Source organism: Anomaloglossus baeobatrachus, chromosome 8 (genome assembly GCF_048569485.1).
Source record: "Anomaloglossus baeobatrachus isolate aAnoBae1 chromosome 8, aAnoBae1.hap1, whole genome shotgun sequence".
Classification (NCBI taxonomy): domain Eukaryota; kingdom Metazoa; phylum Chordata; class Amphibia; order Anura; family Aromobatidae; genus Anomaloglossus; species Anomaloglossus baeobatrachus.
Genome location: NC_134360.1, coordinates 65,302,122 through 65,324,687, shown reverse-complemented (window position 1 = coordinate 65,324,687; position 22,566 = coordinate 65,302,122). Strand labels below are relative to the sequence as shown.

Genomic DNA, 22,566 nt, shown 5'->3' with positions numbered 1-22,566 from the left:
GGCTTCGCTCCACACACTCTTGTACTTTCTTGTATTGGGCTTGGCGGTTGGAATCCCAATCAGCACCTTGTAGATGGTCTTCAGGGGTCTCAACTCCCATTTCCAGATCTACTGGCAATCTCCCTGGTCTGGCCCTCATCAGGTATGCCGGTGTGCAGTTCGTGGAACTCACAGGGATGTTGTTATACATGTCCACTAGATCGGGCAGTTTTTCCGGCCACTGACTTCGTTCTTCTAGTGGGAGCGTCTTCAGAAGGTCGAGAATGATGTGGTTCATCTTCTCACACATGCCATTGGTCTGAGGATGGTAAGGCGTAGTACGGATCTTCTGGCAGCCGTATAGGTTACAAAACTCCTTAAACACTTCAGCTTCAAAGGCTGGTCCTTGGTCAGTGAGCACTTGATCTGGATAACCATGTGGTCGACAGAAATGTGTCTGGAAAGCTTTGGCTGCAGTCTGACCTGTCAAGTCCTTGACTGGTACTACCACCAGGAATCTGGAGTAGTGGTCAACCATAGTGAGAGCGTAGTTGTAGCCTTGTCTGCTGGGTGCCAACTTTACATGGTCCAGGGCCACGATCTCCAAAGGCCGTTTAGTTTGGATTGGCTGGAGTGGTGCTCTCTGGCTGTGCTGGTCTTTTCTTCTAAGATTGCAGGGCCCGCAGTTTCGACACCACTTCTCTAGGGCAGATCTCATGCCCACCCAGTAGAATCTTACTTTAAGTAGGGCCTCCAGTTTCTTCCAACCAAAGTGGCCTGCACCATTGTGATAGGCTTCTAGCACCATCCTCGTATCCTTCTGTGGTACAATCACTTGCCACACCTTCTCATGCGTCCTCGGGTCAATGATGCTCCTGTAAAGTTTGTCTTGATAGATGAATAATCGACCCCTCTCCTTCCATAGGTACTGTGCCTCAGGTGGGGCTCCTTTGTCAAGGCTGGCGCCCGGCTGGCTGATCAGTTTCTTTACCAAGCCTACCGCTGGATCATTTTCCTGGGTCTCCTTCCAGTTGTAGTGAGGTAGTGGGTTCAGGGTCACCTCTTGGCGGTTGGCACGCGACTGCCGACACTGTTTTGCTCCATGGCGATGGAACGCTGGCAGCTCAATCTCTTCAAGATCATCTACATCTTCACCCTCGTCTGCTAGGTGAGGCATCCTGGACAGAGCATCTGCGTTGCCGTTCTTGCGGCCAGCTCGATACTTGACAGTAAAGTCATAATTCGCCAGTCGGGCTACCCAACGCTGCTCCATGGCACCCAATTTAGCAGTATCCAAGTGGGTCAGGGGGTTGTTGTCCGTGAAGACAGTGAATTTGGTGGCTGCCAGGTAGTGCTTGAACCGCTCTGTGATAGCCCATACCATGGCCAGGAACTCTAGCTTGAATGAGCTATAATTCTCCGGGTTTCTTTCAGTAGGCCTGAGCTTCCTGCTGGCGTAAGCAATCACACGCTCTTTGCCTCCCTGCACCTGTGAAAGCACTGCTCCCAGTCCCACATTACTGGCATCTGTGTACAGTACGAATGGCAGACCGTAGTCAGGGTAGGCTAGGATCTCTTCACCCGTCAAGGCCCCTTTCATTTGTCTGAAGGAGTGTTCTTCTGCTTCTCCCCAGTGAAATGGCGGGCCGGAGATCTTTCCTCTCTTCTTTGGGTGGCCTACCAGGAGCTCTTGCAAAGGCGCTGCCATTTTCGTGTAGCCCTTGATGAACCTTCTGTAGTAGCCTACCAAGCCAAGGAACTGACGTACCTCCCGGACGGTAGTAGGTGTGGGCCATTCCTGGATGACTGTGACCTTCTCTGGGTCCGGTGCTACTCCTTCTGCACTGACCACGTGACCTAGGTACTGGACCTTTGGCTTCAGTAAATGGCACTTGGATGGTTTCAGCTTCATTCCATATCGGGATAGTGCTTCAAAGACTTCAGCCAGGTGTTTCAGGTGGTCCTCGTAGGTCTTGGAGTACACGATGACATCATCCAGGTAGAGCAGGACGGTTTCAAAGTTGAGGTGCCCTAGGCAGCATTCCATAAGCCTCTGGAAGGTCCCGGGGGCATTGCAGAGTCCAAATGGCATGCTGTTGAACTCACAGAAGCCCATTGGGGTGGTGAAGGCCGTCTTCTCCCGATCTTCTTCTGCTACAGATACTTGCCAGTAGCCACTAGTAAGATCTAGGGTAGAAAAGTAGTTAGAGGCTTTCAAGGCAGCGAGGGATTCCTCTATCCTTGGCAAAGGGTAGGCATCCTTGTGTGTTATCTGATTTATCCGTCTGTAATCCACACACATCCTCATCGTGCCATCCTTCTTTCTTACCAGGACCAGGGGAGCCGCCCAGGGGCTACAACTGTCCCTTATGACGCCTGCCTCCTTCATGTCCTTCAGCATGTCCTTTGTGCGCTGGTAATGGGCTGGTGGAATAGGCCTATGTCTTTCCTTAATGGGAGGATGACTGCCTGTGGGTATGTGATGTTGCACCCCTTTGATCCTACCAAAGTCTAGTGGGTTCTTACTAAAGACCTGCTCGTATTCCTGCACGACCCTGTAAACCCCATGTTTCTGGTAGTCGGGTGTAGAGTCAGTCCCCACGTGTAGTTTCTGGCACCAATCCTCTAACTGCTTTTGGGAGGTCTCGCCCTCTTTTGAGTCAGCTTGTGTCAGGGGACCTACAGGTGTTATGGCGTCATCTGAGCATGTAAACAGTTTGGCTATGGTAGCGTACCTTGGTAGTCTAGCTTCCTCCTCCCCACAGTTCAACACTCGTACAGGCACTCGTCCCTTGTGTACATCAACTACCCCCCTGGCTGTCAGAATCGTGGGCCAGTGGTCTGAATGAGTGGGCTCTAGTACAGCCTGGTAATCTTGTCCTCTGAGACCTACCGCTGCTCTACACCACATCATCATTTCACTCCGTGGGGGTATCACAATGGGGTTAGCATCCATCACCCGTACACTACCAATCTCACCGCCAGTCTGTTTTACCTGTTGCTTCCTCAGAATGATTCGGATCTCCTTTTGCAAGGCTCTTTTCGACCCGCCCTCAGCACCTTCAACAATCTGGTGAAGCAACAACAACACTTCCCCTAGGCAATTTTCTATGACATTAGTGCCTAAAATCATTTGCGGGTTCCTTTCTCTAATATCAGTGTCCACAACAATCAGTCCTTGTCCCTTCATTTCCTGCCTTCCCACCTTTATGGTTACCTCCTTGACCCCGATCTGGTCTATAGGTTGTCCGTTGGCAGCATAGATGGTGAGGGAGGGGTCCGGTGGTCGGAGATCGTCGTCCGACCAAAACCTACGATAAAGGACATACGGGATCGTGGTGACCTGAGAGCCGGTGTCCAATAATGCCGGGGTAGGGATCCCGTCCAGGACGATGGACAGGACAGGACGTCCACCCACGTACTGATCACAGCAGCGAACTGGGCCTGATCTTCTTAATCCTGAGGACTGGCCCCCGGCCCCAGGTTTGGCTCGTTTAAAGGACAGGCCCTTGCATAGTGACCTGCCTCCTGGCAACGACGACAGATGGGTTGTCCAGATGAGTCATAGCGATCACTGCTCCTGCCTCGGGTTGTAGGACCTCTTCTCCTCCGCATCCAAGGGACGTCCTCTGGGCTGTCAGCTAGCAGGATCCGATGAGGGACTTTGGTTTCTGAGGGCAACTGCATTGCTTTCAGGATTTGTGCGACATCCTTAGTGAGCTGTTGCACCTGGGAGGATAGTGTATTTATAGTCTCTGCTGGCGCGTTGAGTCCTTTTGCAGTTATCAGGGTCTGCGAGGAGGATTCCGCTCCTGCAGCCGTGGAACTGGCAGGCCATGCTGGTGCGACGGGGTCTGTGTCCACAGGAGGTTGGAGTGCTTTCACTGCCCTGTCCTTCAGAATGGCAAAGTCCACGTCAGGGTGTTCCAGGGACCACAGCTTCATCTGCTTCCCATCCTCAGGAGAGCGCAGGCCCCGCAAGAATTGTTCCTTCATCATCCGGTTTCCTTCCTGATCACTGACAGGGTCCACCAGCTTGAGAGCCCGTAGTGCAGCCTGCAGCCTGAGGGCATAGTCTCTTATGCTATCTTGGGGCTTCTGCCGGCAGTTATAGAAGTCCGTCCTCAGCTCTCCCTCGGTGCGGTGTTCAAAAGCAGCTGCTAGTTTGGCAAAGATGGTCTCAACAGAGCTCCGGTCATCATTGGTCCAGGACTCAGCCTCCAATTCTGCTGCTTCAGTCAATTGTCCCAGCACCACAGCGGCCCTCTGCTTACCAGTCATCGCGTGCATGTCTAGCAGGGTGTTGATCTTCTTCTTAAACCCGGTCAGCGTGTCTATTTTACCGGCGTATTGGGGCAGCCATTGCGCTCCTGGGACATACAGCAAGGAAACTGGCATTATGGGGGAGATTTCAGCCGGCGCGGCTGCGACCGCGGCACCGGCACCAGGCGCTGCTGCGTCCAGCGCGACGGGGGCTGGCATCGCTTGGGCTGCGTCGCCCTGACCAGGGGCATTACCTCCTGCAGCGTCCATTTTTCTTCAGAAATCCCCGCGCTCCCTTTCCACTTCCTGGGTCAGAACGCTCTCCGAATTGTGGGGATTCTGGGGCGGCCACACCTCTTCGTGGGCGGTGCTCTTCTCCCTCGCGCGGGCTGCAGCGCGCGCTTTTGAAGATGGCAATATGGCGGCGGTTCAATTTTTGCGGTCGGACCTCTGAGGCGCACGGTCACCTGTCTGAACAGGTCTAGTCCAAATCCTGTTCGTGACGCCAGAAGTTGTGAAGCCCCGCTAGTATGTGTCGGTGCAGTACCTTCAGGGACTCCACGTGGATGGAACAGTCTGGTCACAGGTAGGGAACCTTCTTTTAGGATTGTCGTGACGCCACTCTCAGTATTGCGGTCAGCGGGGACCGCCACTGCAGATTAAGGGATGCCTGGGGCTGATGGTGGGTGCAGTCAGTATATTAGCCCCCTGAGAGTGAGGCAAGCCCCAGGCCCCGGTGTATGTGCGTGGGACCACAGGTCGCAGAATGACTCAAACACAGTCCAAGAAGTCTTTCAACGTGTTTACTCACTGTTTGGAGGTCACGGTGAGATACCCGGGCGACACTGTGATAACCAGGTTGAACCAGGAATTCCAGGAGGCCGTTCTGAGGGTAGCTGTCCACTCGCCTTCCTTGCACTCTTTCTGTTTTAGGAGGATCCTTTGCTTGAAGCGTGGTAGGACCCCTCCAGGGAAGCTGTTACCACCCTGCTCCCCTCTCTCTGGCTCGTCTGCCGGCAGCGTGGCCTTGGTGGGATGGCTTCTGGCCCTGTCCCCTTATGGGCCTGGTGATTGCTGCTTGGCTCAAGCTCTGTGTAGTCGTGGTGAGGGCATGAAGTAACCCCCCCCCACCTATAGGTTAAGCAGCTCTGGATGATCTGCTGCCTGTACTGGGGACCTAGTTCCCCTTGTGTGCTCGGATACCGGGATCTCCGTACTCAGCCACCCTTCTCTCTGGATGATTTTCAGGCCGACCCACGGTACTCCTTTCTCCCCCGCTTTCAGCTACTGCACTCCTCAGGACCTGTCTGACACGAGAGCTCCTCTGCTCCCTTCCACACACTTCAACTTCTTCCTCCAGACTCTCCTCTTCCTCTCTCTCTCTGCCCTGCTTCCTAGCAACCAGCCCCTGAACACACCCCCAGCTGGGAATTGAAAGTTAACTCCTTCTGGCTACTCAAGGGTCCCCTCTGGTAATGTGGGAGGCCTGGTCACTATATGTTTGTGTGTGCACCTCATCCTGGCCTTTGGAGATTACCTGGAAGCATTGCTCCCGCATGGGTGCAATACTCTGTGGTGCCTGACCAGGTCAGGGGCGCCACATAAACCCATGGTATCACGCCCACAGGGCAATGAGACGTCCGTGGGGCTAGAGACCTATGCTATTTACATAGCACATATGAAAGTAATAAAATATATTTTTTTACTTTCATATTACACAATATAACAACACAGGGATGGGTAGGAATTGGTTACTAGCTCACACAGGCTGCTGCTTGTAGGTCAGAATGCTTTTTTGACCTGACAGGTTCCCTTTAATGACCTATCCTAAGGATCTGTCTTGTGGTGTTCGGCTTTGCACACGCTGGGTGTCATGTTCACACCACAGAGTCTGACAAGCAGCCAGAGATCTCTTAGCTGTACAGTCTGTCACGGGCATCAGCTGTGTTTAGCTTCACTGCCGTCCAGTCCAGCAGGAGTTAATTACTGCTGGCTTGTCAATGGTTAATAGGAGCTCAGGCTGCAAATGACCACTCACAGCCACCTTCACTCTTTATAAAGTTCTGGAACCGATTGTTGGTTGCCAAATATAGCTTCAGCGTTGCTCCTGCATATCAGTCCTCATTGTAGTGATCCAGAGCTTGGTGATCTGTTTTGTGATGTGGAAATATCCCCGTTGTTAGTTTATTTGCTCCCTGTGTTTATTTCCTCTTGGATTTTCATTGTCTCTCCCTTGTGGCTGACTGCAGTGTGCAGAAGTTTTGGTTCTTTTCCCTGTCTGTGTTATTTTTGGGGTTTGCTTCCCCAGTCCAGGCCCTGTCCTGGAGTGAGGGGAGAGGGGATGTAAGATCAGGGCTTAAACAGGACTAAGGGACACGCTGGGGGCCCAGACCTAGCTACCATGAAGCTTACCTCTGAGATAAGAGACAGCTTATGGTTCCTAATTAAGGGGCAACTTAGAGAGGTCCATCTTCTATTACCCTGATTCTCCATGACAGGATCGGCCATCAATGTAAAAGGAATGGACAACCTCTTTAAGCCTGACGAGCAAATGAGATAAAACCAACAATGTCTGGGTCCACTATCTACAAGGGCTCTTAGAGGTTGTATGTTCTGCCTCTTTACCACAAAAACAGTATCAGATAAGTAACCCAACAGCTGCAAGGAAGTCATAGCTCAAGTTAACACTATTCTTCTGCACAAGGTTCCTTACTTGGTAATGTATAATATTGATTAACAGTAGAGATGGGGAATAGCTTGGGTGAAACCTTTCTGCTAAATGAGATTGTAAGTTTTGCAAACAAGTGCCATGCACTCAATGCTACTCTGTCCCATAGTGGGTGCAGAAATGTAAACTACAGTAGCAATACGAAAGGACTCAATTTGAATTTGGTTTGTAGGCCTCCTCCATGCTTATAGGGGCTCTCCAAAAATTAGATTAAATGATGTCCTTGATATACTTCAAACTGCAGCCTATCCTAGTGACATATCAGTGCAGGCTACAAAGTGAAGATATACAACTCTCAAGACCTGTAGTTCAACTCACAAAAGCTGTATCGCATACCTCAGTCAGCTGCTGGCTGTGATGAGTGAAGACATTTTTTAACCCATGTTGTGCTTGACGAGGAGATCTCCAGCTTCATCTTCAGTCTGACAGCAAATAGCAGTACACGGAGACTGTCTGCGCCCAACTGGAAAACAAACATTGAGGAGAATGAAGATTATGGAGATAACCTCTGTTGTGCTCAATGAGGAAAAAATATATTGCTTCACATATAACAACATGTATGTATAATGCAGCTCGTATCATGGACACACAGGTCTTGGGAGCTATTTATCTTTAGCCTGAAGATATGTGATTAGGATTGGAGGCAGTTTGAATAATACCAGAGATGCCATTTTATCTAATTCTTAGAGAACCCTTTTAAGCCCTGTCCTGATTTTACCAGGACAGTCCCTTAGGCTAGGTAGCAAAGGGTGCAAAGCTATGACGAAGCATACCCCAGATGGGTGTTCTGCTGTTAGTATTCCTGGGCATTTCTGGGTGGTTCGGTGGGTATGGCTTCATTGTTGGATATTTTTAGCTCTAGTGATTGGTAAGTATGTGAGTTCACCTCTTAATATTTCTCCCACATCATATAGGATTCATATATCATGTTTTCACCTGAACTATGAGATCATCAGGTAAGGAGGTCCAATTTCACTTCCATTGTAAAAATGGGCATGATGATGAGATATTGGGTGGCAAAGGGCCCATGGACTGGCCTTGCTCAGGTGACCTCTTTTGGCTGAGTCCGCCACTAGTGTGATCAAAACAATTGACTCTCTTAGACTTTAATGGGGTTGAGTGACGCCTGCCTAGAGATACAGACTAAGGATCGGTGAAACAGGTGGATAGAGGCAACCGCCCACAAAGCAGGAACCCGGAACCCACAACCCTTTAACCCCTATACGGGGATTTGGAATTATGACAGGTCCCAGGTGATCGCTGCCCATGGAAGACTGCAGTCCTGAGAAGAATAGTAACCAAGCAGTGTCAAATCCAGAATGTAGAACAAGGACAAAAATAGTTAGGTAGGAGAGTGGTCAGATAGCAAGCTAAGGGTCAAAATCGGAGCTAGCAGCAAAGTACAGAAACGGCAGGCAGAAGAATGGTCAGGTAGTCAAGCTAACGTTAATATACGGGAATACAAACAAACAGCAAGGAACCAGAGACTAGCAGGGAATTACAGGACTATATCTGGCAACTACCAGCAGAAGGGAGAAAGCATAAGAGGGGTGTGGTGCCTTCCCATGGGCCCCAGCTGAAAGTTAGTTACTCCAGCCGGAAGGCACACACCACCACAGTCAACCAGTGGTACTGCAGGTCCTAGTGAAACTTAATAGATGAGCGGAGTCTGCGCCCAGCAGAACCACTGACTGCTCCCTCATCCCCAGCGCCTCCCACGTCTGGTGATCGAAGCAGAAGTCGACTTCGGTGGAGACGTGACAGGTTGTCCACTACTTTTACATTGATGGCATATCCTTAGGATAGGTCATCAATGTCTGAATGGCTGGGGTCCGACACCCTGCACTCCCACCAATCACCTGATCTTGGTCCTAGCGGTGGCAGCACCCAGCTGGAAATGCTCAGTTCCGGAGCTCCCCGTCAACTGATAGCGGTCATGGCCGGGTACTGGACAACGCCTCCCATTCTAATCAAAAGGAGGCCAATGTGCAATATCTGGCTGCGGCCACTATCAGAAGATGCAGCAACTCAAGAACTGAGCATTTCTGGCTGTCTGCTCCCGCTGCCGGGACTGACAACAGCTAATCGGCGGGGGTGCAGGGTGTTGGACCTCGGCTGATCAGGCATTGATGGCCTATCCTAAGGATAGGCCATCAATGTAAAAGTAGTGGGCAACCGCTTTAAGATAGAGCTGAAATACATCCATGATCACAATTCCTCTCTGTCTCTTCTTAGCTGAATTACAAAATAAACTCAGAGTAGGTAATAGAGGCCCCCAAATTCCCCAAGTTAGTCAAGACCCCATGACACCTGCACAATGTTTTCCACTAAAGGGCACTTTACACGCAGCGATATCGCTATCGATATCACTAGCAAGTGTACCCGCCCCCGTCGGTTGTGTGTCACGGGCAAATCGCTGCCCGTGGCGCACAACATCGCTAACACCCTGTCACACATACTTACCTGCCTAGCGACGTCGCTGTGGCTGGCGAACTGCCTCCTTTCTAAGGGGGCGGTTCATGCGGCGTCACAGTGGCGTTACTAAGCGGTCGCCCAATGTAAGCGGAGGGGCGGAGATGAGCGGCCGTATCATCCCGCCCACCTCCTTCCTTCCTCATTGGCGGCGGCTGCAGGTACGATGTTGTTCCTCGTTCCTGCGGTGTCACACATAGCGATGTGTGCTGCCGCAGGAACGACGAACAACATTGTACCTGCAGCAGCAACGATATTTGTGATTAGAATGACGTGTCAACGATCAATGATATGGTGACTATTTTTGATCGTTAACGGTCATTCCTGCATTTCACACGCAACGACGTCGCTAACGAGGCCGGATGTGCGTCACGATTTCTGTGACCCCAACGACATCTCGTTAGCGATGCCGTTGCGTGTAAAGTGGCCGTAAAACCTTGCTTTGCATAAAATGCTGCTATTCTCAAACGTAGGATATGGGGTCTATATTAGGTAATGGAGGCCCCATAGGTTCTTCAAAGTAGTCACAAACCCAGGACACCAGGATATGGGGTTTATGGTGATGGCTACATTAGGGGCCAGTTATGACTATTATCTCCATAAGCTACACCACTTGGTCTCAGGTAAAACGAGAATATTATGTAGGGGTACCGTGGGTGCAACCTGTGTTGCCGCACAGGGGCCCAAGACCAAGAGGTAAGGGGTCCATTTCTACCTCCAAAGCATGTGGAAATCTGCATTATGCGGACCTCTTGGGATGCAAAGGTCCCATGTATTGTTCTTGCACAGGGGTCCTTTTCTGTGTCCACAAGTGAGTGTTACATACTTTCATATGTTTTTTTTTTACGGTAGAGAAATTGATCCATGTGTACATGTAATGAGCCATAGAAGTGCTGAGGTTGAATAATACATTGTTTTTTTTTACATTTTACTGTTTCTACTTGAAGCAGGAAGGTCCATTGATGTCAGCACAAATCATAATGATAAACTACCAACTCACAATTCATAAAGGATAGAGAGCGAGTATTTAGCGGTTATTGGTAACAATGTAGACTAACCTTTGGTACCCCTATGCATTTATATTAGGAATTACATTTACACTAATTCCATAACATACACCATCTATTATCAGAATTCTTCTTATTTCTTTGAATTGTATTAACCTGTGACTCCTCTTTTCGATTCTCATAAACATGATATCCCAGCTATCATCCTGTAATGTCGCCAATAGAGATGAACGATGTGTTTTGCCAACAGGCCACTTTTGTAGAATCTTCAAATTTTATAGATCTACTTTGTTCCAGAAGTAACAGGATCCATCTAAGCATTTATATTGATTGTTTAGACAAAACCAAACTGGTAGAGGTCTAAAACCCGGCATATCCACCAATCAGCTGCTATTAGTGCCGAAGGCTGGGTGTGAGCACTGAATGAAGCTGAACTGCACAACAATTTAAGGTGTACCGAATACTGCTGGGTACTGCAGATCTGCTCCTATTTAGGAGCATTTCAGTTCATTTAATCACACCTTGCATTTCAGTTATCCCACTTTCCAAATTATTTACCCAGACAACCTGTCATGATGACTCTGAGATAGCAGGGAACCGGGGCTCCTAAGCTGTCCCACAAGCTAGAGGGCCCTATGCTATCCCTAACCTCAGGGATACTCCTAATGGTGGACAGGTCTGAGTCTCCTTCCTGGTCCTGCTCCTGACCAGTCCTCATCTGTTTCCCCCTCCCACTCCCCCCAGGCAGGAACAGGACAAGAGTGTGTATAAACCCACAGATAAAGACAGACAAGGAATAAAACAAAACTCTGTCACACACACGCACACATATAGGTAAAGACAATAAGAGATTCAGGAGGAAACACCAGAGGAGGAAGGAAGCTACGAAATAACAGGGGTAAACTCCACAACCGCAACAAGCAAATTGCACAATTTTCACCAGAGAATCTAGCACACCCCACCTCACAGACCAACGTAGAATAAACTATAGCTTGCATGGGTGGAAGATTTGATCCAGCTTAAATAGGAGGGGAGCAGATATGATAGGCTTCCCCACCACATGTGATCAAAAGAACCTAACTAGACTAGCAGAGATTAACTCCCTCTAGCCTGCTTATGAGTCAGCACACAGCAGGTCAACGCCTGAGTCTGCCTGTATTGATCCCAGGCACCAAAGAAACCATCAGGTAGAGTGACGAAATCTGCAATGTGAACAGAGCCTGATGCCGCCATGACAGTCGGCAAAGTTTGTGCAAAACTTCATGTGACAAAACTCCTTTCAAGACTACATTAGTGGCCGCTGATTGACTGCAGTGACCACACTCTGCCTGAACCGGAAGAAACGGTCTGCTTGTTCTTTATTCCAGCTTTGATGGAATGTAATTGCTGCAGCCTATCAATGGCCACAAATTGGCTACAGAGGTCAACTGATGTGCCCCCAAAGGAGAGGACATCAAGAGACTTGAAGATGACACAGATCAAAGTAGGGAGAAGGTGCAAGGATCTTTTCAGTGAAGCTGTGTTTTTGGGGGGGATTTTAGGACCATTATAGGTCCCTTTTTAAACTACACACTGCTGATTGGGTATTGAGTTGAGCTATCTGGACGTTTTGGTGCAAGCATACAATACTATGGAAAAGTTTTAGGTAGGTGTGGAAAAAATGCTGAAGCGTTAAATGTTTATTTCTATCAATTAACAAAATTAAAAGTCAATAAGCAAAAGAGAAATCTACTGTAAATCAAATCAGTATTTAGTCTGATCACCATTTGCCTTCATCAACAGCATCAAAGCATCAGTTCTAGGAACAGGAACATATAAGTTTTGAAGGAGGGAGATTGTTCCAAACATCTTGGAGAACTAACTACAGATCTTCTGTGGATGTAGGCTTGCACAAACTCTTCTGTCTTTTCCTGTAACCCCACACAGATACAAGGATGTTGAGATCAGGGGTCTGGAGGGTGGGAGGGGGGGGCGATAGCATCACTTTTGGTACTCCATGCCTAAGTGTGATGTGTCTTTCATCTGCTGCACTAAATTTACTCACCCAGCTCTGTGTCTACAGTCTTCATCGTTGCTCATTTCTTGGTGTCCTCAATGCTTAGAAACACAAGCAGATACTTATCCATCATGCAATACCTTTAGGAAGGGAAAAGTCCAGCTCTCCACTGTGTCCATTCATCCTCAGTTTGGAGTCTTGGGTCTAGTCCCACCATGGCTTTATGGAGGCGTCTACTTGACTTCAGATATATACTGCAGCAGGACAAAGATCCCCAAACATACAGCCAAAGTAATTAAGGACTAACTTCGGCAATGTCACGCTTGCATGTGGTGGTACTGAGACAGATTGGAGAGAAATCGCCAAAGTGCAGTTAGCAAATATCCCACAAGAGGGTGATAGTGTAGTCAGCAAGCCGGGTCTGCAACAGGGGGTCTCGTCAATGGTGCTGGAGTAAACAAATCGAAGTTAGGTGATAGCGAAGGGTCAGGCGCTGGGATGTCACGTACACGGCAAAAGTGAGAGACGGAGCTGAGGTCAGGAACGAGGATACAGGTCAGAGGCCGGGGAGTCAAAGTAATGTACAGGGGTGGAGGATACACAGGTCGGAACCGGGGTTAGACAGATAGGACTGAGATAACAACTACAGACAGGAATGGGGAGTCAAGAAACGAGGGACGGACGAACAGAGGAAGGTGCAAGGCAGGACTAGGTAGCAGGGAGACAGGACAGATCAGGTTAACTCACGAGAGCCAGGCATGTACACTACAGAACTGGAACGATTACTGGCACTGTCCCGGAGGAGCAGCGCCAGGAAGTAGCGGTCTGTTCTGCGGAACGAGGCAGAATGGAGTTAAACCCTTCCATGACCTATAACCCTGAGATAAGATACCAGCAATGGCTCAGCAGTGGCTGAGTCAGGCATGGATCATGACAGATAAACAGAAGAACAAGGAGTCCTTGCAGTGTTGATCCGGCCCCCACAGAGCCCTGATCTCAATATCATCCAGTCTGGGATTACATGTGTGAAAAGAAGGATTTGCACAAGAAAATCTGTGGTTGGTTCTCCAAGATGTTTGGAACAATCTCTCTGCTGAGTTCCTTCAAAAAACTGTGCACACATGTAGTTAGAAGAACTGATGTTGGTTTGAAGGTAAAAGTCACTCACACCAAATATTGATTTGCTTTAGATTTCTCTTTTATTCATTTACTTTGCATTTTATTAATTGATGAAAATAAACATTTTGATTTTTGAAAGCGTTCGTATTTTGCAATACTTTTTCCTACACCTTGTACAGAACTGTATTTCATAATCACAGAAAAATTAGTTGGAGAAATGGTCGTGTTTTTACTACAGGGGCTAAAATTGACAGGTTGCATAATAAAACATTTGCCTTGGCCACTAAAGAATCTTGTCCTTCTGCTGCCCTAATTGTAAAATTAGTGACAGTAGTGATAACTAGAGATGTGTGAACCTGAACAGTATAGTTCAGTGTTTATACCGGACAAGGAATTTACGAAAAGATCAGTGTTCGAGTTCAGAGTTTGAGTGTTTTACGTATGCTGACGACTCAAACAACCAACGATGTGCTCGGGTACACTCGGTGTTTGGCCCAGTGTGAGCCTCTTGCAGTGACTGAATGGCTCTTAATGGGGGCAACAATATTATCAGATGTTATCAGATTATCAGATGTAGTGTGTACAAAAAAAAATGTAAATATCCCAGTGCTTTCTCCCCCGGAAGTGTTTATGGTTGGCCGTATTTGGACGGAGAGCCAAACTGATGGATCAATTACTTCAAATGGAGTTCAGGTCAAGCCCTGGTCTCGAACTGAACTTTATCTAAAGTCCAGCTGAACTTGGTCAATGGGTCCGTTCATCTCTAGTATTAACCATTCCAAAGTTGAGCTATTTTGAGTTATCAGAAGTACTAAAATAAAAGAACCTCAATGTAGGTAGGCTATATAGACTTAGGCCTCATTCAGACCTCACTGATTTTTCTTGTATGTAGTTATGCGGATTGATTTTCCTCAATGTTTTGCACTCTGATGACAATAAGTTTTTCACGGCCCCATATAGTTTTACGAGTAATTTTGACCCAAGACTCCGATCAAAAACGGAAATTTCTACAAGATTTTTTAGTTGACATATAGTCCATAAAAACACAGACATATGAATAGTACCATAGATTTTAAAGTGAACCTGTCAGGTGCAATATGCACCCAGAACCACAAGCAGTTCAGGGTGCATATTGCTAATCCCTGCTTAACTGTCCCTGTATACACTATCATAGATAAAGGGATCTTTAGGAAAAGTATTTCTAAATATCCTTTATGATATGCTAATGAGCACAGGGACTAATCGCAAAGGTTGTAGTTCCTGAGCTCATTTCGCCCTCTTAGCATGTTAGCATGCCAACAGGGGCGTGCTAGCGTGCGATTCAATCTCCATTGCCCAGTGTCATCATCAGTTGTGATGCTCGTATCTGCGTCCATTGCACCGCCTCAGACGCCGGGCTTAGGGTCAGCAAGCATAGATCAGAATTCCATGCACTTACGGTTATGCGCACTATGAAGCTGGTTGTACGCGTGACCGGAAGTGCGGTGACTTCTGATCCATGTGCACTGACCCTAAGCTTGTCATCTGAGGTGGTGCAATGGACATAGGTACACTTGTCACTGCCGATGATGGGCCATGGGCAATAAATAGCATGTTAGTACGTCCCTGAGTGCAGGAACTAACACCATTGCGACTAGTTCCTTCGCTCATTAGCATATCAAAAAGGATCTTTAGAAATTATTTTTCTAAAGATCTCTATATCTATGCTACTAGATACAGGAACGGTTAGGCAGCGATTAGCAATATGCACCCAGAGCTGATCGTGGGTCTGGGTGCATATTGCACCTGACAGGTTCCCTTTAATATGTATGTGCTCTAGTTGTGAAAATCACACAAAAAACACTTACAGGATTCATAGGCATCCAAGAGGTCTTAGGTGTCTACTTCTAGGAGCCTTCTTGGCTCTCGTGATTGGCAAAGAAAGCAGTGAGAGGCACTTCAAACTATATACATATGGGACACAATAGATTTTAGTTCCCTAATTGGCACCTGCTAGCTTTCCCGATGGTCCGATTCACAGCTGCATTTTAAAGATCTGTCATGGTAGAGCAACCTGACTGCATGTTGAATTTTTCTGCGCCGGCTCCAAGAAATCTTCACGATGGGAAAAAAAAAATTGTGTAGACTTTTGAAAAAGTAATGAAATAATCTCTCAAGACTTTGAAATTGTAACGTAAGTGAAGTAAAATTTATTATTTATCATGTTCTCCTAATTAAAGCTTCTACACTGTGCGTATTTTTAGAAAAATCTTTAAAATAATTAATATAAGCTTACAAAGGGAGTGACTTGACCTGCAATTCTACCTTCTCTGCTGTCAGCGTGGTACCAATCCAGCTGTGGGCTGAAGATCTGACTCACTCGATCAGACAGACCGGTATGGATACGCAATCGAATGCTCTGTTGATATCATGGCTAGACCCAGCGTTCAAGTTAAATGCTCGAATTGCATATATCAAAAATGCCTTTAGCCAAATAATCGATTTTTGATTACCATAGATTTTGACATGCCTGCAGTCTGTTAATGTCACGATTCCGATTTGCAGAACATTCTGTATCGTTCTGCTATGCTCTGCTGCAGAGGCGGTATATGTTGCTTATAGTGCAGAGCATTTTGCAGGATGAATGCTCTGTTAGTTGTTTCACAAGCACTGGGTTTCACGCTGGTTCTTGGATGTGCTCTTGCAGATGCTTCTCGTTCTGGTGTTGCTCTGCTTCATCAGGGAGCGTGATAGCTCAGGACGCACCCTGTTGTACTTCCTGTTTACAGTTGTGCTGTTAGCTCCCGTGGTGCTCAGATCTTGGTCTCTTGACTCCAGACCGCTGTTTACCCATCTCTGCCTGTCCTTCCCGTTTTCTGTTGTGACTTCCTTGCTTCTGACCTCGGACTTCCTCCTGACCACGTCTCCGCCTGCTCCCTGTATTTTGTATGTTCTCTCCTGGAACCCTGACCTTCGGCTTGTATCTTGATCTCGTCTCTCTCTGCCTCCCCATGTACTGTCGTGTCCTCCTGGTTTATGATCTCAGCCTGTCTGACTACCTCTACATTTACTGCATAGAAGTAGTGTCTAGCGCCACCTGGTGACGGTCATCACAGTTAAATTTCAATGTAAATAGTATAGTAGGAAATACTAAAAAAAAAAAAAGTATAATCAACCAAATTTATGGGGATAAGTCAAGTGAAAACTGTTTCGAAAATGCTGTATAGTTTTAGTGACTTGTAAAATGCACGAATTGGAATATTATTCTATTTCTACCTTCTACCACTATGGTTGCAGGCCATCAAAGAACCTAGAAAAAAAGAGGAAAACTTCCAGATAATAAAAAATGTCTTCAGACTCTATTTCGTAAATTTAAAAAAGAAAAGACGGATCCACAAGGCAGACATAAAATTTAAAAGCAACGTGTTCCTGTTGCACGTTTCTTCTGCCTTTTGGATCCGTCGGAATATTATTCTATCTCTACCTTCTACCACTACGGTTGTAGCCCATGAAAGAACCTAGAAAAAAAAAGAGGAAAACTTCCAGCTTATAAAAAATATCTTTAGACCGTAAATTTAAAAGAGAAGACAGATCCATAAGGCAGACATAGAATTTAAAAGCAATGCATTTTGGCTGTACATGTTTCTTCTGCCTTATAGATCCATCGGAATATTATTCTAATTCTACCTTCTACCGCTACGGTTGAAGGCCATGAAAGAACCTAGAAAAAAAGAGGAAAACTTCCAGCTCATAAAAAATGTCTTCAGACTTTATTCCATAAATTTAAAAGAGAAGATGGATCCACAAGGCAGATGGAATTGAAAAGGAACGCATGTGTCGTCTGCCTTATGAATCCATCTTCTTTTTTAAATTTATGGAATAAGGTCTGAAGACATTTTTAGTGCGCTGGAAGTTTTCCCCATTTTTTTCTTGATTGTCCATGCGGATGCACACGGTTCTCCTTCCTTGCTTCTTGCAGGCAAACAGCCGATGGTATAGGTTAGCTGGTTTCTTCATTTTTTCATGAAAGAACCTACCCCATCCAAAGACATTTTTTAGTGAGCTGGAATTTTACCCCTTTATCTCTTGTCTACGTGGAGTCACATGGTTCTCCTTCCTTGTTCCTTGCAGGCTGACAGCCCATGGTATAGGTGAGCTGGTACTTTCATTTTTTTCATCAAAGAACCCACCCCATCCAAAAAAAAGAGCATTACGCATACAAATTCCCTGTGTCGGTCTAATAACCATTTTCATACCGTCTGCTCAATTTACTGAATGGAAAAGGCACCTTATCAGATACCAAAATAATGGATCCTAATAAATCTTCCTATATCTTTCCCCATAAAGTGCCACTATCAAATCTTCTTTAAGTGGTCATGATAACTCTTCAATTACGCTGTCCTTCATGCACCACAGTGCCTCATTCTATAACTATGTCCATAATTTTTCACTATAGCTTTTCATTTCCACTTTAATAAATCTTTTTTATACAAAGCATTATTTTATTTTCTTTGATCTCACAATAAATTCTTACTCCCATTATATTCCCTATTAAATGTTTCCACTAACTTGTCCTGTCATTTCCAGAACATCAAGAAAACAGCTATTTGCCAGATTCAATTTCTTGATAATCCTGTATCCCATTAGTTGTAGTTTATACATTAATAGACAACATAAATTGGGGTTGCTGAGTAATTTTCTCTATCTATTAGAGAGGAGGATTTGCGCTGCTCTGGTTCGGTCTTCTGTGATAGCTGATTTTTAGTTCTGCACCCTGCACCCTCGACCTCGGCATTCTTGGTGCCTCTTTTGCTTCGTACATCCTGCAAATACAGGACAATGTGGCACAATTCTATCAATCTAACTATCTACAGTATATCACAAACGTGAGTACACCACTCACAATGGGGGTGTATGTTATAGTCCAAATATACCTGGATCGCTGGGATAGGGCAGTGGAGCAGGGTCGTAGGAGCTGTGTAGCTACTAAAGGAAACCGACAGCTAAAGGAGTGGAGTGATCACTTGTGTCACCTATACAAGGGAAATGAATATTCACTGCTTCTCACACCCATAATTCTGTCCACGTCTCGGCACCGAGATCAGTGATAGTACATGGCTGTGAAGATTTTTACTATCACTGACATCAGTGCCTTGAAGTGGGCAGGATTTTGGGCGTGGAAGAGTCTAGCTTGTTGTGCTGGCAGGCTTAAAAAAATCGTTTGACCAAAGTAAAAGCTGATGGCTATGTATGCGATATGGTGTTTGATGGAAACTCTTAATGTGTGATATTATGTTATTGGTGAAGAGTTGGTACAGAAGTAGTTTCTGCAAGAGTGGGCGGTGGGACTGTAGAAGATTTGAAGGCTTCGTGGTGGGCCGGATTATGATTGTGGAAGAGTCTACCTTGTTGTGGTGGCAGGCTTAAATATTGTTTGGCCAAAACAAAAGCTGATGGCTATGTATGTCATATGGTGTTCGATGGAAACTGTCATTGTGTGATAATGTGTCATTGATGAAGAGTTGGTGTAGAAGTAGGGTTTTTCCAAGAGTAGGTGGTGGGACTGTGGAAGGTTTGACGACTTTGTGGTGGGCCGGATTAGGATTGTGGAAGAGTCTACCTTGTGGTGGTGGCAGGCTTAAAAAATTGTTTGGCCTAAACAAAAGCTCATGGCTATGTATGCGATATGGTGTTCGATGGAAACTTTTAATGTGTGATAATGTTTAATTGGAGAAGACTTGGTGCAAAAGTAGAGTTTTTCCAAGAGTGGGCAGTGAGACTGTGGAAGTTTTGAAAGATTAGAGGAGAAGCAGGGGTGGAGCCTAAGTGAAGTGTCAAGGGGGCCTGAAAATGTTTCCAGTATGGGGCCCTGAAATTCCTGATGGTGCAGAAGTAGAGTTTTTCCAAGAGTGGGCAGTTGAACTGTGGAAGTTTTGAAGGCTTTGTGGTGGGCAGGATTATGGGCATGGAAAAGTCTACCTTGTCATGGTGGCAGACTTAAAAAAATCATTTAGGCTAAACAAAAGCTCATGGCTAAAAAATGCGATATGGTGTTCAATGAAAACTCTTAATGTGTGATAATATGTGATTTGTGAAGAGTTGGTGTAGAAGTAGAGTTTTTCCAAGGGTGGGCAGTGAGACTGTGGAAGTTTTGAAAGGTTGGAAGTGAAGCAGGGGTGGAGCCTAAGCGGAGTCACAAGGAGGCCTGAAAATGTTGCCAGCATGGGGCCTTGAAATTCCTGATGGTGAAGAAGTAGAGTTTTTCCAAGAGTGGGCAGTGAGACTGTGGAAGCTTTGAAGGATTGGAGGTTAAACAGGGGTAGAGCCTAAGCAAAGTCTCAAGGGGATCTGAATATTTTGCCAGTATGGGGCCCTAAAATTCCTGATGGTGCAGAATTAGTTTTTGAAGAGTGGGTGTTGGGACTGTGGAATGTTTGAAGGGTTGAAGGTGAAGCAAGGCTGGAGCCCAGGTGGAGTCTCAAGGGGGCCTGAAAATGTTGCCTGTATAGTGCCCTGAAATTCTTTATGGTGCAAAAGTAGAGTTTTTCCAAGTGTTGGTGGTAGGACTGTGAAAGGTTTTAAGGATTGCAGAAGGAGCAGGAGTGGAGCCTAGGCAGACTCTCAAATTTGAAATTTTTGCCAGTATTGGGCCCTGAAATTCCTGATGGCAGCCCTGCCATTCACACCTGAGACCTTGTAACACTAATGAGTCGCATGACACCCGGGAAAGCAAAATGGCTAATTGGGCACAATTTGGCCATTTTCACTTAATGGTGTACTCACTTTTGCTGCCACCAGTTTAAACATTAATGGCTGTGTGTTGAGTTATTTAGAGGACACCAAATTTACACTGTTATACAGGCTGCACACTGACTACTGTACATTGTATCACAGAGTCAGGTCTGCAGTGTTGTCCTGTGAAAATATATAATGAAATATTTACAAAAACGTGAGGGGTTTACTTTTTTATATACAGTATCTATCTATCTAGCCATCCATCCACCCATCCATCCATCCATCCATCCATCCTAGAGTTGTTGTTAACTACAGTCATCTCAGGAAAGACATCAATGCCTTATTACTAGGACGTGCCATCAATAGCAGTCCAACCAATGTGATGCCCACCCATTTCAGTCAATGGACAACCAAGCAACCTCCCGTGCAAGCCGGTGAGATGACGCAGCACCACACTTTCCTAGACCCATTGCCTTCATTATAGTGATCTGTTAGGGTCAGAGCGATCGATCTCCCAGTGATTGGACATTGGTTGCATATCCTTGTGATATCCTTTAATGTCTGTCCTGAGAAATAATTATCAATTTTTCAATAAAGTATTTTCAGAAAGTTTCCTTCCCAAACTAGGTATTGGAACGTACACTAAAGAGCAAATGTATCCAAGTAGACCTGGTAAATAATTCAGCCACCCAAAATCTTAAACCCCCTCTAAAGATTGTATCCTATTTCCATCTGTTACAGGCAGACCCCACCAAAGTCAAGGTATTTCATTTCTTTGCAGTAATATCATCCATCCTGTTACAGCGTGATGCTCCATAACACTATTACACGCTTTTACATATCGTGACATTAGCAATACCTGTTCAAAAATACTTCTCATCATACATATACCTATCAGTTTATTCGTCGAAATCCTATGGATTACTAAGACCCATGGTTTATAAATCAACATATTTTCACTAAAGGAGGAAATGTATTAACACATAGAGAGCTACAGGACGTTGTTTCTTCTAGCTAAACATTAAAAGCGGATTAATAGAAATGTTAAATGGATTTTCTGGTTTAGAAAACCCAATTTTCCAATGCTACTTTAGGCATTTATGAGCCAAGACTTTATGTGCCCATCTTCTAGTGAGATCCAAGAGCAAATACAATACTTGTCTATGTTTATAATGAACTTGGCAAGTCCGTGCGATAATTGCATTTCACTCTCAAATCTAAGAATATATACAGTATGTATTATATGGTGGCATAGCATGGAGGGGCAGGCACAAGAGATGGGCGATTAGTGAAATATTTGGGTTCGGATTATGCTATTTGAATACTAAGTAATATTCCAGTATTCATCACGAATAATGAATCGAATGCAAGTCAATGGGGAACTGGAGCATTTTTCTCAAAAATCTTCAAGAAACATGATCGGGTTCCCTATTGATTTGCATTAGATTCATTATTCGTGACGAATACTGGACTAGTACTTGGTTTTCGGATAGCATGATCCGAACCCGAAGATTTCACTATTTGGGATATACTATATATATATGAACTTGACTATGCTGACCTTGTGTGTATATATATATATATATATATATATATATATATTCACTCTTTTATATACAGTATCTATCTATCTATCTAGCCATCCAGCCACCCATCCAGCCACCCATCCATCCATCTATCCTAGAGTTGTTGATAACTACAGTCGTCTCAGGAAAGACATCAATGCCTTATTACTAGGACGTGCCATCAATAGCAGTCCAACCAATGTGATGCCCACCCATTTCAGTCAATGGACAACCAAGCAACCTCCCGTGCAAGCCGGTGAGATGACGTAGCACCACACTTTGCTAGACTCATTGCCTTCATTATAGTGATCTGTTAGGGTCAGAGCGATCGATCTCCCAGTGATTGGACATTGGTTGCATATCCTTGTGATATCCTTTAATGTCTGCCCTGAGAAATAATTATCAATTTTTCAATATAGTATTTTCAGAAAGTTTCCTTCCCAAACTAGGTATTGGAACGTACACTAAAGAGCAAATGTATCCATTTGTACGAATCTCTAGAAAGCACAGATGTAGTGTCATGAGTGACAGACAAAAAGACTGAGGGCACTCACCAAACTGAGTTGTGAACAGGTGCATAACTGAACATGACATAAAATACAAAAAAAGACAGTTTGCGCTCTGATAATGCCAAAGTATGAAAACCATGATTGTGTGAACATAGACCTGCATTACTGATAAGGGAAATCTAAGAAAAATGAAATATTTAGCATATAGAAATGG

General features: G+C 45.7%; 1 protein-coding gene across 3 annotated transcripts in view; it reads right to left on the bottom strand.

Annotated features, from left to right (window-relative positions):
* Window positions 1–22,566, bottom strand: part of ELFN2 (extracellular leucine rich repeat and fibronectin type III domain containing 2) — a 208,736-nt gene that overhangs the window by 32,844 nt on the left and 153,326 nt on the right. For 2 of the 3 annotated variants that reach the window (XM_075321753.1, XM_075321752.1), the window contains exon 2: window positions 7,307–7,433. The exons of the other annotated variant lie outside the window; for it this stretch is intronic. The gene's annotated coding sequence lies outside the window, so the exon portion shown is untranslated. The remainder of the gene's footprint in view (window positions 1–7,306; window positions 7,434–22,566) is intronic. 3 annotated transcript variants of the gene reach the window in all.